The sequence below is a fragment of the Mustela nivalis genome (assembly GCF_964662115.1).
Source record: "Mustela nivalis genome assembly, chromosome: 12".
NCBI lineage: Eukaryota > Metazoa > Chordata > Mammalia > Carnivora > Mustelidae > Mustela > Mustela nivalis.
In genome coordinates, this window is record NC_139031.1 from 72,371,630 (window position 1) to 72,389,574 (window position 17,945).

The 17,945-nt window shown below is 35.9% G+C and overlaps 1 protein-coding gene and 1 pseudogene across 2 annotated transcripts in view; one reads left to right on the plus strand and one right to left on the minus strand.

The window, feature by feature from the left end:
• LOC309844936 (uncharacterized protein) overlaps positions 1–17,945 on the minus strand; it is a 422,422-nt gene that overhangs the window by 60,212 nt on the left and 344,265 nt on the right. The window lies entirely within an intron of this gene.
• LOC309845634 (heterogeneous nuclear ribonucleoprotein A1 pseudogene) lies at positions 13,471–14,851 on the plus strand (annotated as a pseudogene). The gene has a single exon. The product of its transcript is annotated as a heterogeneous nuclear ribonucleoprotein A1 pseudogene (transcript).

Genomic DNA, 17,945 nt, shown 5'->3' on the forward strand with positions numbered 1-17,945 from the left:
GACAACAGGGATGTCATTGTGTTGGGCAGAGGTGGACAGTCAGCAGTATATAAGGACATAAACTTACTTGTGATTTTCAACTTTAGTCATAAATATGAAAGGTAACAGACATAGGAAAAATATTAAGAGCGAGTTCCCTATGGTATTGCAAGCTGTAAAATCAGGGAATACACGAAAAGCAAGTGTTAGAATTTCTTCTGCTCAATGAAAAACAATAGCAATGACAAACATACAAGTGGGGAAAAACATGGATCCAAATGAATTTTTAAGTTATGTAAACAAACAGGATTGTATTCAGTTATAGGAAAAGTACATCATCACAGAGTGTGTGTGATCAAAAATGTTTTTAAGTTAAAGAACAAAAAAAATTGGGAATAAATTCATGATCTATTTTTGAAATTTTTAATAATGTAATTGGCTCAGATTTGTAATAAATTGCAAGGTTTTTCTCAGGGGGAAAGAACAAAGAATAGAAATTAATCAGATATCAAAAAGCGAAAATTACATTTAGTTGAATAATAGCAATGAATCTGAAAATGTGTTGGAAACTCAGGGAAGTTGACCCACTGTCTAGTTTCTTGAATGACTACTTCTGGGCCAATAATATTTTCTGATAATACTCCTTTGTGTCTTTTACTTTTCAGTGTGTGATCATTGCTATCATTTGATAAAGAGAATTTTTAACTGGAGTAAGTCAGTGTGTTTTTGTGGTGCTACCTGGCTGCAAATCTGAGATGATGTCAGGCACAGGCTCAGTTTACTAATCTTAAAGTTTGGAGAAGGCAAATACCTAATTTGGCCTGAATATGTGCTTTTGTTTTTCAAGAGAGACTATTGCTGTCTGAGTTTGTTTTATATAGGTTTCTTCTAAAAATATGTTGATTTTACTAATTTAATGCCAAGATTTTGCTTTCTAAATAGGGAATTCTGAAGCTTCTTTTTTCTCATCTGATGACAGCTTCACCCATTGAGGACAGGAATTTCATGGCTCACAATTTTCCCCTATGTACCATACATTACAATTCAATAAGACTCTTGGTCAATTTCCCTTCTAGGACTTCAAGTCCCCTTAATATCTGGAATGCATCCATTCCTTCCCTCTATCTTGAAAAAATAGAAATAATAAATTCATTGTGTTAATTACTTTCTCAAGTATATTTACCAGTTTGCATAAATTTCTCAAAAAAAATAAATTTTGCATTTTTTAATAAGCTTGCAAAGTTCTACATAGAAACAATTTGCCACAAATGGCACTAGGATGCTTTTAAATGCTGTGATTAAAGAGCAGAGGAGGACCTGTCCATTGAACCTGCTTCAAATGAAGTAATAAAATTATGTAATTATAATAAAACTATGATCAGATGAAATCAATGTCAAGGGAAGCTATGAGAGATCTTAGAACATCTGCTCCCACATCAGGCATTTTTTTTTACATTTTTATTGAAATATAACATGTATACAGAGAAATACACAAATTATTAGTATATCAAAGAAATGTCATAAATTTAATCTGCCTGTGCAATAAATAGCCTCTTGTGAATTACTGTTCTGGTCACTACTCCCCCCAAAAGAAGAACCACTCTTCAAACTTTTAAACCATAGATCTTGCTGTTTTGAGGTTTATATAAATGGAATTGCAGAGTATATGTTCTTGTGTGTCATTTACTTTGCTCCATATTAGGCTTATGAGATTTATCCATGTCATTGAATATGGCCAACCCACTTTTTAGGCATGAGACTAGATGTGGACAAATCTGTATATTCTGCCTCCCAGTTGGTGGATATTCCTAACCTGCCATGTTCACATAGAATTCTTAAACCCGTAGTAATAGTTTTAAATTCTGTTGACTTACATGAAAATTATAAAGCATATACAAAAATAGAACAAAATGAACCCACATGTAGCAATCATCTAGTGTCAACCACTTCATCAACTCAAGAATTCTTTTTTTTTTTTTTAAGATTTATTTATTTATTTGAGAGAGTAAAAAAGAGCATGGAGGAGGAAGTTCAGAGGAAGCAGCTGAGAAAGCCTTATACAAACTCCATGCTGAGCGCTGAGCTACACTGGGGGCTGCATGCAGGGCTTAATCTCTTGCAACCTGAGCTGATGAAACCTAGAGATGGTGGCTTAATCAACTGTGCCACCCAGGTGTCCCTAGGAATTCTTGTTTCTTCTGCAATTCCACTTGCTCCCCCTCTTCAATTCACAATATACCCAGTATCACTTCATCTATAAACATTGAAATGTACAACTCGGAAAGCCAGGACTCATTTTAATATTTAGTTTAAATACTATTATCATACCTAAAATAATTTCTTCCTCATTTTTCTGGTTAGCATTCATCCAATTTTCTCATTTTCCCCATTTTTCTCGTTTGTTTGTCTGGTTGGTTGCTTAAAGCAGCATCCAAGCAAAGTCCATGTGTTTTTAAATGGTTAATATGTCCCATTGGATCCCCAGTCACCCCATCCTGTTTTTTCATTTTTTTCCTTGAAACTCATTTTTTTAAAAATTTTAGAAATGGAGTGGTCTTGAAAATTTTACCACAGTATGAATTTTAATGCTTGCCTTCCCTTGGTGTCTCCCCCCCCCCACCCCCGGATTAGCTAGTGGTTTATTTTGTATATTTTTCTCTCAAGGAAATTAGCTTTTACCTTTATTCATTAGTTCCATTGTTTTTATGTTTTTCAACTCATTAACTTCTGTTTTATCTTTGTTAATTCGACTCTCTTTTAGTTTACTCTTTTTCTAGTTTATTGAGCTGAGTTTAATCTATTTCCTTTTCAGTTTATTTATATAGGCATTTGTACTCTACTTTTTCCTTCGACAGTTACTCTACTGTTGTCCCATAGATTTTTGTATGTTACAGTCCATCTCTGTGAAAAAGTTTGTTATTTTATTTTTTAAATTTGACCCAGAAGTTTCTTCACAATCTTTTTCCTTTCCTTTCGAAGTTGAAAAACCTACTTGGTTTTCATTTTCTGGATGGGTTATTTTTTGCCATTAGTCTTTTGTTTTATAAGTGTGTCCCTGTATATTCTTCTTTGAATCTCTTGCATTCTATGCTTTTTGAGTTATTGCTGTGTTAGTGTACATATAAATATTAATAACTCTTAAATTTATTGTGATCTATAACCTTTAAGATTATAAAATGCATTTATCTATCTCTGATGATTTTGGTTTGACTTCTGCCACAAAAAGTATGAGATCGTGAGTTCTGCTTTCTTTTGATTTGTATTCACCTAGTATATCTTTGCCCATCTATTATTATTTTTAAGGTTTGCTGAAAGATAATTTACATAGAGTAAAATCCATCCTTTTAGGTGTACAGTTCTATGAATTTGAACAACCATAAATAGTCATGTTGCTACCACCATAATGCAAACATAAAATAGTTCTATCACCACAAAAAGTTGCTGTTTTTAGTTAATTATTAACCCACCTCCATCTTCTGCCCATTACTGACCTGATTTTACCCCTACCAAGTTTTCTTTAACTTTTTTTTCTTTTTTTTAGTTTTTATTTAAATTCCGGTTAGTTAGTATGTTAGTTAATATACAGTGTTACATTAGTTCCAGGAGTATAATATAGTGATTCAACACTTCCACACATCACCCTGTGCTCATCATAGCAAGTGCAGTTCTGAATCCCCATCACCTACCGCACCCAACCCCCGACCCACCTCCCCTATGGTAACCATCAGTTTGTTCTTGAGAGTTAAGACTCTGTTTCTTGCTTTGCCTCTGCCTCTCTCTCTTTTTTCCACCTTTATATCCATTTGTTTTGCTTCTTAAATTCCACATATGAGTGAAATCATATGGTATGTATCTTTCTATGACTGACTTATTTCACTTAGCTTTACCCCTGCTTCTACAATATCTCATAAAGCTTTTGAAGGCCATCCATGTTGTTATATGGATCACGAGTTCATTCATTTCTGGTGTTGTTATCTGTTTTATGGCATATACATTCACCAGTGGAAGAACATTAGTGCTGTTTCCATAATTGGGCAAATAGTGAATAAAGCTCCTATAAATATTCACACAAAAGTTTTTGTGTTAATATCTTCATTTTCCTTTAGTAATTACCCAGGAGTGAAATAGCTGGATCATATGGTAAGTGTATATTCAGTTGTAGAGAAACTGCCAGACTGTTTTGTAGAGTCACTGCATTACTTTGCATTCTTATTAGCAATGTATCAGAGTCTCAGCGGCTCTCAGTTGTATTTTTTCCCTCTTTTTCTTTGCTTTTCTTTATTTCCCTTCCTTGCCCTTTCTTCCTTCCCTTCCTTTCACAATGGGTGAATAGTGTTATTATAGAAATGGGTGTATGGTGTTATTGAATGATGGCTTTAATTGGCATTTCCTATTGATTAATAGTGTTGCTGATCTTTTCATGTACTGATTGGCCATCTGTAATTCTTCTCTGGTAAATATATGTTCAAATTTGAGGTCCTGCGTCATTTACTTTATATAGAATTGTGAGAGTTCTTCATGTATTTCAGGTATCAGATCTTAGATGTGTGTTTTGCAAATATTTTCTTCCAGTCTGTGGCTTGTCTTAATTTCTTAAAAAAGAAATTAGAACAGTAGATGTTTTTAATTTTGTTGTCCAGTTTGTCATTTTATTTTATGGTTTTGCGCATGTGTGTTCTATCAAAAACTCTTTGCCAAATCTAAAATCACAAAGATTTTCTCATATTTTCTTCTGGAAATTTTATATCTTAATGTTTACATATAGTTTTGATTCATTTTGAATTACTTTTTGTGTATGGGTGTGAAACATAGGTCAAGGTTAGATTTTTTTGCATATGGATGTCAGGTTGCTCCAACACAACTTATTAAAAAGACCATTCCTTCTCACAGAATTGTCTTAGAAATCTGTCAAAGGTAATTGACCATATTTGTGTGAGTCTATTTCTGGATACTCTAATCTCTTCCATTGTGTCTATCTTTTCACTAATATCACATTCTCTTGATTACTGTTGTTTTCTACCAAGTAGTGAAATCAAGTGGTTTGCATCCTCCAAATTTGTTCTTCTTTGGCATTGGGATTACACTGAATCTACAGATCAGTTTGGGGACAATTGATATATTAATAATAACGAATTTTCAAATCCAGGAGCACAATAATGTGTTCATTTATTCAAGTTTTCTTTAATAGCTATGATCAAAGCTTTATACCTATTAGTATAAAATATTTCACATATTTTGACAGATTTATCCCTACTTTGTGTTTTTGGTGCAGTTATAAATTGTACTTTTTGAAAAATTAACATGTAGTATATTATTTGTTTCAGGGGTACAGGTCTGTGACTCATCAGTCTTACACAACTCACAGAACCCACCATAGCACATACCCTCCCCAATGTCCATCCCCCGCCATACCATCCATACCACTCTCTTCCCCTCCAGCAACCCTCAGTTTTGTTTCCTGACATTAAGAGTCTCTTATGGCTTGTATCCCTCTCTGGTTTCATCTTGTTTCATTGTTTCATTTTCCCTCCCTTCCCCCATGACCTCCCTCTCCCTACCTCTCAAATTTCTCATATCAGTGAGATCATATAATTGTCTTTCTCTGATTGACTTACACTTGGTACTTTCTATTTCATTTTTTCATTGTTCATTGTTAGTGTATAGATCTGATTTTTGCATATTGTGCTTTTATCCTGTGACCCTGCCCAAGTCACTAACTCATTGTAGCATCTTTTTTCAACATCCTTTGGAGTTTTCTTACTCAATGACCACATTGTCTGCAAAGATAGTTTGATTTCTTCCTTTCCAATTGGTATTCCTTTGTTTCTCCTTCTTGCTTTATGACACTGCTAAGAGCACTATGGGATCTGAATAGAAATTGTGAAAGAAGATCTTTCTGCTTTATTCTCAATCTTGGGTGTAAAGCGCCCACAACCAAATATGATATTAGCTATAAGGCTTTTGTAGCGGCTCTTTCTCAGGTTGAAAAAGTTCTCCTTTTCTCCCAGGATAATTCCATTATGGTCATAGGTCATATTTTGTGGGATTATAATCCCTTCATAACTATTTTTTAGCAGTTCATAATATGTTCCATCTTGTTTAAGATTCCATCATGTATTTGAAAAGAGTCTGTGTTCCGTTGATACTTGTTATTCTATAAATACTGACTAGGTTAAGTTGATTCATAGTATTTTTCTACATTCTTAGTGATTTTCTGTCTATTTGGTCTACTGATTACAGGTAAAGAAATAGTACATCCTCCAAGTATAATTGTGGATTTGTTTTCCCTGGTCAGTGCTATCAGTTGTTGCTTCATATAGTTTGAAGCATTACTGTTAGGTACAAACATATGTAATGTAATTATGTGTTTTTGGTGAATTAGTCCTCTTGGTGAATTATTCCCCCTTTATCTCTAGTAATATTCCTTATTCTGAAGTCTACTTAGTCTTATATAAATACAGCCCCCAGCTTTCTTTTTATTAGAGTTTGCATAGTACATCTTTTCCATACCTTTCAAAAATTTTTATTTTGAAATATTTTCAGATTTACAGGAAACAAATGTAAAAAGAGTGCAGTTTCTTTCCCCATCCATAATGTTAATACTATGTAAAACCATAGAATATTTATGAAAGAACAAGAAATTAATGTTAGACTAAACCAACACACAAACTAACTACACAGCTCTTTCATTTTTCTTACTAATGTTCTTTTTTGTGGCATAGGATTCAATTCAGGATCTCAGATTTCAGTTAAATGCTGCTTCATTATTCGTCAATTGTGGCCTTGCTTAGCTTTTCTTTTTTCTGTGTGACACTGACCCTATTGCAAAGTACTGACCACTTATTTTGTAAAATTCATCTCAATTTTATGTAATGTTTTCTCATGATTAGAATGAGGCCATCTGTTTTTTCCAAAAACAAAACACACAGAAATCATGTAAGGTCCTACCTTACTTCACTATGCCCTCATCCTAATTTAAGTAGTTATATCTGCAAAGTCTTCATTTTCAAAGAAGTTCACATTCTGAGGTATGGAGGGTTAAGACTTCAACATATGAAGTGAGGTGTGGGGGAGGAGGCACCACTGAACAAATGACAGGGGAATCTTTTGTTTCAGATGCAGTCCATTTTTGAAGTTTTACCAAATATATTACTTTCAGGGTGATTGCTAAGTGATGGCTATAAATTTGAGGAGCTGATTTAGTTCTTTATTAAGCACCAATTTCATCTTGAGATGCAGTCTGCTATCTTTTTTTTTTTCCAAAAATAGTCAAATCCTAAAATTAAAGGATGAAGCTGATCATTAACTTCATAATGCAATGTTGATTTGTACTCATGACCTCGGAGTTACTGATATAAAGTTTAAGGAAGTTTTGCCTAAAGTATAGCCTAAGAAACAATATGCATAATACCTGACCAGGCATCCAGAGTTAAAAATAAATATTAAATAAATTATATTAAATACATTTAAATTAAATGAAATATAAATATGAATTTTATATAAATATTAAGCAAATCATTGTACATACAATTAAATAAAATTAATTTAAATTTTTGGTAAGTACTTAAATACTAATTAACAGGTTATAAATTAATATTAGAAATATTTATACAACTCTATATTGCCCATAAATAGAGAGGGGGTCTGGGAATCAATAGGATTAGCTGAGGTTTCTCCAAGTGATTGATGAAAAATATAGGTAGAAATGTTCAAAATGCATTCCTCTGTCAAGGAAGAGTCAACTTCTGTCATGAAATTTAATATTCTGTCTTAGTTCTCTGTAATATATATTTCTCCAGGCCACTGTTTCTAGTGTAGGTGAAGATTCAGGGCACAAATTAATTACCTTATGGTCATTATATATTTCACTTTCTCCAAAATACCTTCCTGCTGTCTCAAAAGTTACATATGTGTGTAAGCGTTGGTTCTGAGGTTCCTTCCAATTGAAGTGGTTGATTACTATATGGAAGTAACAGAAGTAAGGAAGGATAGAGTGGGGTCTTTTAGTCATTTTATTATGCTTCTTCTATCTATGAAGCAAGTCCTAGTACAAACAGAACATGTGGCCTCTCCGGTTATAAGCAACGCCACTTAATTGCCAAAGAAACACACTTGCGTGTACTCTGAGTCTTGCTGAACTCCTATGAATCATTTCTCCATTGCAATTATGTATTCATGGGGCATAGTGAACACTATATGGGAATGGAGAAACAGGGAACCCTGCACAGATATTATCTTGTGTGCATGCTCCCATCATTCTCTTAAAAATCACAAATTCAAAGATAAAATTAAGAATGTCAGGATGGCAACAGTAAAGCATTAAGTCAAGCATACGGTCCTTCTAACTGTGGAGTTCAGTGCAGCTGCTTAGGTCATATGCCCAAAAAATAGCTCTATACTCAAGCTGGTGGTGATATACCCCTGACATAGAGTGATGAAAAAGGCACATCATCTGTGTATTTTCTAAAAGCTCATAATCCCAGTCTAATGGTGAAAAATATATCAGACAAACTCACATTGAAGGAAACTCACAAAATACTTGACTCGCACTGTCAAAACTGTCAGGGTCATTGAATACAAGAAAAAGCTGAAAAACTATCAAAGATCACATGATATTTGACAAGATGATAAGAGATAAGATGACTAAATGGGATATGACAGATTAGATTAAATTGTGGAAGAGAAAAAAAGACATTCATCAAAAAACTGGTAAAATCCAAATAAAGTGAAATATTTAATTAAAAATAATGTCCCAAAGCTAGTTTCTTAGTTTTGACAAATACAGGTGACAATGAAAGCTGATAACACTGGGGAAAGCTGAAACTAGGTGACGGTTTTTAACAACTCTCTATAAATCTTAAATTATCCCCAAAGAAGAAGTTTATTTTTAAAAGTTACTTTATCCCAACTTCCTTGCTATCCTTCCTCTTCCTCTGACAAATAAATAATGATGATGATATTATGTTTTAAAATGAACTTTTCTCAGAAGAATTTTAATGGCAACTAAGCTACCAAATAGGAATATAAATTATAAATGTTTAAAGACACTATTAAATTATGCAGAAAAGATAATATACCACTGAAAAAAAATATCCAAAATTTTAGTTTCCATGACCCCTTAAATAAAGTCTAACAAATTCCTGATTATAGGAAAAAATAGCATTCATACAAGAAGCAATAGGTTCTGTTTAGGTAAATTCAACTCTGTACCACGTACAGGAAATTCACATTACTTAACATTCTCCCTCTTTGAAATGGCAAATATCCTGCTAATATCAAAATGTAGGAACAGTTCCTTAGACCATTTTCATCTATATTTCAACAAAAGCTGTTGAGATAACTGTAATACACAAAGAAGTACTGTTCAAGGTTAAGAAGAAAAAATGTAGGATGAGGATAAAACCTTTGTGTCACCAAGTTTTATAGCTGATAGCAGATAGAAAAATACTGTGCAGACCTTCTCCAACTGGCACCTCGGTAATCCTTTGTGTATGACTAACTGCCCTGATAAACTGCAATTACATTTGTAGCAAAAGGTCCTGGAGAGGAAAGGTATTGACCCAGGGAAAATGAAAAAAATCCCAAGGCACTCTTTGAAGGCCATTTGTAGCCATACTTAAATAATTACAGTATGAGCCTAGGCTTTTTAACCATGTACCTCTCGAATTAGTGAGTCGAATCACAGGTGTGTAACATAGGTTAATACATCTTTTACTTGAGTATAGCAAACAATTAAGGAAATGAAAATGAAACTGTTATGTAAAGATACTGTACTCGTGCAAATTTTAAGGTCAGTATAATTATTTAGATAATGCAATATAGTTTCCCTTCTTGTGAGAAAACGGCATTTACAGCTGATCATTTAAAATTTTAATTCAAAGTTTACCAATATCAACTTTACACATGCACATAGTTTCAAGAGCCAAACAGATTATCTAAGCCTGCTTATAAGAAAAACAGGTTCCTGCTTGACTCCAACCCAATCTTGGAATAACCAAAATAATTTTTTTTCAGATGATTCATTAGTATATAATCTGGTAAGGTTTTATATCTTTTTGCATTTATTTTATCTTAACGGTAACATTAGGTTTCTTTATCAGAGGCAGGTTTCTTTATCTGTTTGCTCACAGAATACCCTGCCTCAGTTCTCCACGCTCCATTTTATCTATAGACCAATCATTTCCCAAGTTTTTGTTGTAGGCTATTTTCAGGAAACCTAGTATAAAACATGGTATCCTTCACTTCACATGCAAGGGGTCTGTATTTCTCATTTCAGAAATCATGAAATTGGGAGATAATACAGGAGCTGTCACATCTGTCCCTCTCCCTTGCAGTAATAAGACAGAGATAGAGACAGGAAGCCTTTCTTAGAGGAATAAAGGAAGGCATCTACCCTCAAGTATAAGTACTGATTCCAGGGAAGATAAGAAAGGTTTTATTAACCTTTGAATGGGAGCAGATGGCTCCTTAAAGTAGGTCCAATAGACTTAGGGGTATAAAAAACAAATGAGCCTGGGTGGGGGGAAGAAGAGATATTCTCTCTCTTTATAGTGTATTGATTTCCATTATTCCCAGCAACTGCCCTACTGGGCTTTTACCCCAAAGATACAGAAGTAGTGAAAAGAAGAGCCATATGCACCCAAGTATTCATAGCAACAATGTCCACAATAGCCAAATTGTGGAAAGAGCTGAGATGCCCTTCAACAGAAGAATGAATGGATAAAGAAGATGTGGTCCATACATACAATGGAATATTATCAACCATCAGAAAATATGAATACCTACCATTTATATTAACATGGATGGAATTGGAGGAGATTATGGTAAGTGAAATAAGTCAAGCAGAGAAAAACAGTTATCATATGGTTTCACTTATTTGTGGAACATAAGGACTAGCATGGAGGACATTACAAGAAGGAAGGGAAAAAACCATTACCAAATTCTTATTCTGAAGGAACCCAATATAAAACAGGGTCTCCCTTTACCATCCTGGCAATTTTCTCCTCTTTTCCCTGGGGTTGGCATTCCAGCTCTATGGATCCTTCTCTTTCTTACCCTCTTTTTTTGTCCTTCAATCTTCTCCTGAGAAAGTATTTTCCTGAGAATTTTGAAGACATTCTCCAGAGTTTTCTGGCTTCAAATCACGCTACCAACACATTGAATACTTTATATTAGTTACTGTGTTAAATTTATTTTCCTCTCTGGAAAGTTGCGGACTCTTCCCTTTCTTATTTTTTCCCCCTCTAGGTGCTGGAATGTCAGTTATGTGGTTGTGGCTGTCATTCATTCAATTAGTAAACTAATAGGAAATTCTGCAATCTCATATTCCTATTCTAGAAAATTTACTTGCATTTGTTAATGATTTCCTTTCCTCCATTTCTTTTTCCCCCTTTCTAGAAACCCAGTCTCACAAATGGTGGGCTTCCTGGAATAGTCTTCTAGTTTCTTTACAGTTCTCTTTATAGTGCTCTTCTATTTTTCATATCTTTTAAAAAAAAATTACGTCCTGGAGAATTCTTCAACTTTTCCCAACTCCTTCATTGAAGTTTTAGTTTTTATTGTATATTTAAAATTTCTAGAGCTCTTTTCGTTCCCTGAATTATCCTTTTTTATTTCTCCATGAATAAATGTCTTACTTATGGGCTCCATGTCATCTTTTAATCATTGCATGAAATAAGAATGGGGGCAGAATGGTTTATTTTCCTCCCTGATATTGCTTGCTTAAAGCTACTGTTTTTTACTTTCTCTCTCTTTCATATGCAATTTTGAAGCAATGGAAAGCTTCAACTTCAGACAATGCAGAATTTCTTTGTTTTACTATCTCAAGAGACTAAAACTACTCCGTTCTCCCAGAATGGGAGAGGAGTAGTGAGCCCATCAGTGGAATGGGAGAAGGGATCTTGTTTACCCAACTGTTACAGAATCTCCCCTAATCATTTTAGCTGCTCCTTTATCTCCAACTCTATCAGTAACAAGAAATAACCAAAGCCTGAGCCTCTTGAAAAACTTTAGTTTTAAGTTAGTGACCTCATCACTGCTGAAATAGAATTCAGCATTCTTGCACCTGCTACGTCATTTGCCACTTTATCTGCTTTCCAGTTAATAAGCTTTTAATACTTTCTCCTCTCTCCTCTCCAAATTCTTTGTCCATGTACCACCTCACACCATTTTAAAAGTTGTATTACTGCCATTTTAGCGGTGCTTCAGGACGCGGTGATATGCAATTGTGTGCAAGATGTTAGTATCAATCGGACAGGCTATAGGTTCTTGAAATTAATAAAATGTTCTTATACAGAAATATCTATTCCTTTTTTAAATTTTCTTAAACAGGGTTAATGGTAAATCATGTTACCTTTTCTGCTAATTTCTGGCAATGTGATTTATCAAGTATATCATTTTGGCACAATAAATGAGACCCTCAAGATTGTATTTTGTAATATATGAGACCACTTAAATTAAGTAGCCCCCAATTTTTCTATTTTTTCTTAAGTTTTATACTTTTATTCTATAATTCTCTGGTTTATTTTTAACCAATCTTTGTATCTCAGTATTGACAGGATGAAATAATAATTTCTATTCTACTTCTTTTACACACAATATGGACAGCTAGAGTGGTTCTACTTTACAAAGGCATAAAGTATTTTTTTTAAAAGATTTTATTTATTTATTTGACACACAAAGATCACAAGTAGGCAGAGATGCAGTCAGAGAGAGGGGGAAGCAGGCTCCCTGCTGAGCAGAGAGCCAGACGTGGGGCTTGATCCCAGGACCCTGGGATCATGACCTGAGCCGAAGGCAGAGGCTTTAACCCACTGAGCCACCCAGGCGCCCCCATAAAGTATTTTTTAAAAAATTTTTGACAGGTACTTTGTTGCAGATCCTAGCCCTCAATTTTTCCTCTCTTGCTTACATTTTTAATATGAATGGTATTATTATGGAGTCTTTGAATAAATGAGGCCTTGTTGTACCTTAGTAACAATAATGAAGATGATGATGATGACAATGCTAGTAATAATAATAATTTCTAATACTTATCAAGGACTTATTTTCAAGTACTATTTTAAATGCCTTACATACATGTCTCATTACAATCTAACAAAGCATTACTATGATCTACACTATTGTACTGAAAAGAAAACAAAGGACTGGAGAAATGATACTACCCATTTCTAAAGTGAAAAAAAATGTCAATCTGGGATTTTACTTCCAGTCTGACTGATTCCGAGTTCTCTGTTTTCCCATTACCATGCTATACCAACTCGGCAAAGCAACGTAAAAGACGTCACAAATGGACAATAGATATCACAAAGGCATTTTTATATAATTTATCAAATTTACATTGCAGGCTAATCAAGGACATTAAGGACAAGCAGCTCAATAAAGCAGACATTGTAGGCACAGGTGAATGCATATGTAGTGGCTGAGAGTCCCCAACCCTGGAAGTCACGTCACAAAGTGGCTCCCGAGTGTTATGTAGAATTTGTTATAGAGGTTACTCCTTTCTGCCTGTGGACGCCGCCGAGTAAGCATCGTTAAAGTCTCCCCTCCCACCGCCGTCATGTCTAAGTCAGAGTCTCCCAAAGAGCCTGAACAGCTGCGGAAGCTCTTCATCGGAGGTCTGAGCTTTGAAACAACCGATGAGAGTCTGAGGAGCCATTTTGAGCAATGGGGAACACTTACGGACTGTGTGGTAATGAGAGATCCAAACACCAAGCGCTCCAGAGGCTTTGGGTTTGTCACCTATGCCACTGTGGAGGAGGTGGATGCAGCCATGAATGCAAGGCCACACAAGGTGGATGGAAGAGTTGTGGAACCAAAGAGGGCTGTCTCAAGAGAAGATTCTCAAAGACCTGGTGCCCACTTAACTGTGAAAAAGATTTTTGTTGGTGGCATTAAAGAAGACACTGAAGAACATCATCTAAGAGATTATTTCGAACAGTATGGGAAAATCGAAGTGATTGAGATCATGACTGACCAAGGCAGTGGCAAAAAGAGGGGTTTTGCTTTTGTAACATTTGATGACCATGATTCTGTAGACAAGATTGTCATTCAAAAATACCATACTGTGAATGGCCACAACTGTGAAGTAAGGAAAGCGCTCTCTAAGCAAGAGATGGCTAGTGCTTCATCCAGCCAAAGAGGTCGAAGTGGTTCTGGAAACTTTGGTGGTGGTCGTGGAGGTGGTTTTGGTGGGAATGACAACTTTGGTCGCGGAGGAAACTTCAGTGGTCGAGGTGGCTTTGGTGGCAGTCGAGGTGGTGGTGGATATGGTGGCAGTGGGGATGGCTATAACGGATTTGGTAATGATGGAAGCAACTTTGGAGGTGGCGGAAGCTATAATGATTTTGGCAATTACAACAATCAATCCTCAAATTTTGGACCCATGAAAGGAGGCAATTTTGGAGGCAGAAGCTCTGGCCCTTATGGTGGTGGAGGCCAATACTTCGCCAAACCACGAAACCAAGGTGGCTATGGTGGTTCCAGCAGCAGCAGCAGCTATGGCAGTGGCAGAAGGTTTTAATTACTGCCAGGAAACAAAGCTTAGCAGGAGAGGAGAGCCAGAGAAGTGACAGGGAAGCTACAGGTTACAACAGATTTGTGAACTCAGCCAAGCACAGTGGTGGCAGGGCCTAGCTGCTACAAAGAAGACATGTTTTAGACAATACTCATGTGTATGGGCAAAAAAACTCGAGGACTGTATTTGTGACTAATTATATAACAGGTTATTTTAGTTTCTGTTCTGTGGAAAGTGTAAAGCATTCCAACAAAGGGTTTTAATGTAGATTTTTTTTTTGCACCCATGCTGTTGATTGCTAAATGTAATAGTCTGATCATGACGCTGAATAAATGTGTCTTTAAAAAAAAAAAAAAAGAATTTGTTATAAAAGATGTATGGGGCACCTGGGTGACTCAGTTGGGTAAGCGTCCACCTTTGACTCAAGTCATGATCAAGGATCAGGTCCTGGGATTAAGCCCGGCATTGCATCAGGATCCCTGCTCAATGGGGAGTCTGCTTCTCTCTCTCCCTCAGCCCGTCCCCCACACTCCTGCTCTCTCTCAAATAAAATCTTTTAAAAAATATTTTAAAAATTTTTTAAAAAGATGTTTAACATCCACCATGATCCTTCTGAGATCAAGGCAATATGCACTTAGTAACAGTTCACAGATAACTGAAAAATTAGGGATATAAAGAAAATAAGATATATACACTCTCTGCCTACAAGGGCATTACAGTCTAGCTGGAAATATAAAATTCATATGCAAATGTGAAGAATTTTACAAGAAGACTTCTTAAAGAAAGACTTGAAAAGCATGCAGTATAGTGTTACTTCAGAAAAGAGCGCTCAGGGGCGCCTGGGTGGCTCAGTGGTTTGGGCTGCTGCCTTCAGCTCGGGTCATGATCTCAGGGTCCTGGGATCAAGCCCCGCATCGGGCTCTCTGCTCCGCAGGAAGCCTGCTTCCTTCTCTCTCTCTCTCTCTCTCTCTCTCTCTCTCTCTGCCTGCCTCTCTGCCTACTTGTGATCTCTGTCTGTCAAATAAATAAATAAAATCTTTAAAAAAAAAAAAAAAGAAAAGAAAAGAGCGCTCAGCGGGGAACAGCTGGAGCTGACGTGGCATGCAGGAGGCAGTTCTCAGGTAGGGATGGGTGGGTCATGCAGCTTTCCCATGAACAATAAGGAGTTACAAGGTTTGCTCATCATCAGGTGAAAGGCAAAAATGAGAATTATATAGAGAGTTGCAGTGCGACTGCAGGAAATAGCACAGAGAATTCATTACCTAGGGAGGGGAATGTGAGCAATACAATGGGAGAACAGAGGCAAGGTGATATAGTGTCATGTCTCGCACAGGGGGCCATTCCATAAATACCAGTCAGAATGGAAGACACCTGGCAAATGGGCCAGAGGAATCTGGGCAGTAGCTTTTGGCTAAAGGGGAGATTTCTTAAGTTCTTTCTAAGAAGAATGACATAATGAATCCTTAGGAAGAAACATCAAAGTCATAAATAAGATGGAAAGAGGAAGAAGGGCAGGAGCCTCTCAGGGCTGATACGATTATCAGTTAGAAGGAAACCACAGAAATCTGGGCTTGAGGTTATAAATGCTTAGACACACGAGAATGAAGAAATGCAAAGTGGGGGTCTACTTATCTATAAAGGAAGAATTATCAGGTGTCATGGCTAGTAAAAAAAAAAAAGAACAAAAAGTTAAAAATAGTGTTCAGGTTTTCAGATCCAGTTATCAGAAATATTTATGAAGCTCCCAACACTCAGGATATATAACATCTTAGTCATCCCCACTGAACAGGCTCCCTGCCCCTCTGAACTGAAGTAGTATTTTTGATTAGCGCCCAGCTGGTGGTTCTGGGACACTTGCCAGAGGATCTGGTGACCAGCTTAATAATTACATGTTGATTAGAATATATAATTTATGAAAACAACTTGAAAAATGAAACCCAAGACTGTCTGGAATAAAAGAAACCTTATTACATACAAAAACACATTTAATTTATTAATTTTATTCTACCCTGAAAAGGAAAGAGAGTAAATTGTCATGACTACACAGAAAATCCAATAATTATTTACTCATTTAATTAATCATTCAATTAAGCAAATAATCTATCCATTCAACAAATATACGTGAAGCACCTTCAACATGCCAGGCACCATACTAGGTATTGGAAATAGAAATAATAGTAGGATAATATCCTTCCCCAAGAGTCTCACAGATTGGCCAAAAGAATAACTCAGGTTGTTGGGGAATCACAAAGGGGTGGCTGTTTCCCATGTCACATCAGAAAATGGCAGGACTAAAAATGGGCAGGACTGCTGTGGAAGGGCAAGAAGTGTTGCGTCTTTTAAGTGAAATTAGCTTTTGTCTTTTACTTGAAGAGTCTTTATTTTTTTCTCCTAAGGTCATTCTTGAAAGAGTCCCTCTTTCTTTATACTCAACATCCAAACCATTGGCAAATTTTATTAGGTCTACCTTCACAACATATCCCAAGTTTGATTGTTCTACATACAATCCACTGCTATGTACCCAACTAGTTCAGGTTCCAGTTCTCTCTCATTGGTCTTCGTGCCTCTATCTTGGCCCCTAGCATCTCTTCCCACAACATTCACAGTGAGCCTTTTGAAGTTAAGCCAGATCATGTCACTCCATTGGTTAAACCTACATTCATTTAGAGTATAATGCAAAGTTCCAACAGGGCCCCATAGAGCCCTACACAGATTACATTTGTCTTCAACCTCCTCCCCATTCTCCAGCTCTACTTCCCATGTGTTATATGGCCTCTTTGCTGTTCTCCAGCAAACTAAGTGCACTCCCAGCCTCCAATGCTAACGATTCCCTCTGCACAAAATGCTCTTCCTTAGATAACTTCTTCTTGTACTTCTTTTTGTCTTTGCATAAATACCACTTAATGTAGCATCTTCCATAAATCTTTAGTGCTATTACTGTTTCATTCTTCTTGTTTATCACATATTTATTGTTCATCCCTCCCTGGTGAAATGAAAATGCCACAAGCAGAATAGTTGATATATTTTTGTTTGCTGCAGTATCCCTAAAATAACGTATAGCATGAAGAATACCCACAGACAGTATTTGTTGAATTAGTGAGTCAAATGTAACTGACATGGCTTAGGGCTTTTTCCTATTTTCAGACTACTTAAGTGGCCAAATAAATGAAGGATAAGTATTGAAGGGCTAACCCTCTTTTATAGTCAGTGAATCTTTAACCTGTAACCCCTGTAAGGTTTAAGGAGTCCAGAGGTTACTATTTTTTTTTTAATTTTAACATTTAGATAGGATTTTACAGAGATTTTGGACTAAAAGGTTATACAAGTCATTTTAGGAAATTTTTAAAAATAGAAAAGTATGCTTTAAAAAAAAATCACATAGAAACTCATTTCCCTGTGTTACCGATGACTGACATCTTCATGTGGGTCTCATATGGAATGGACAATTTTA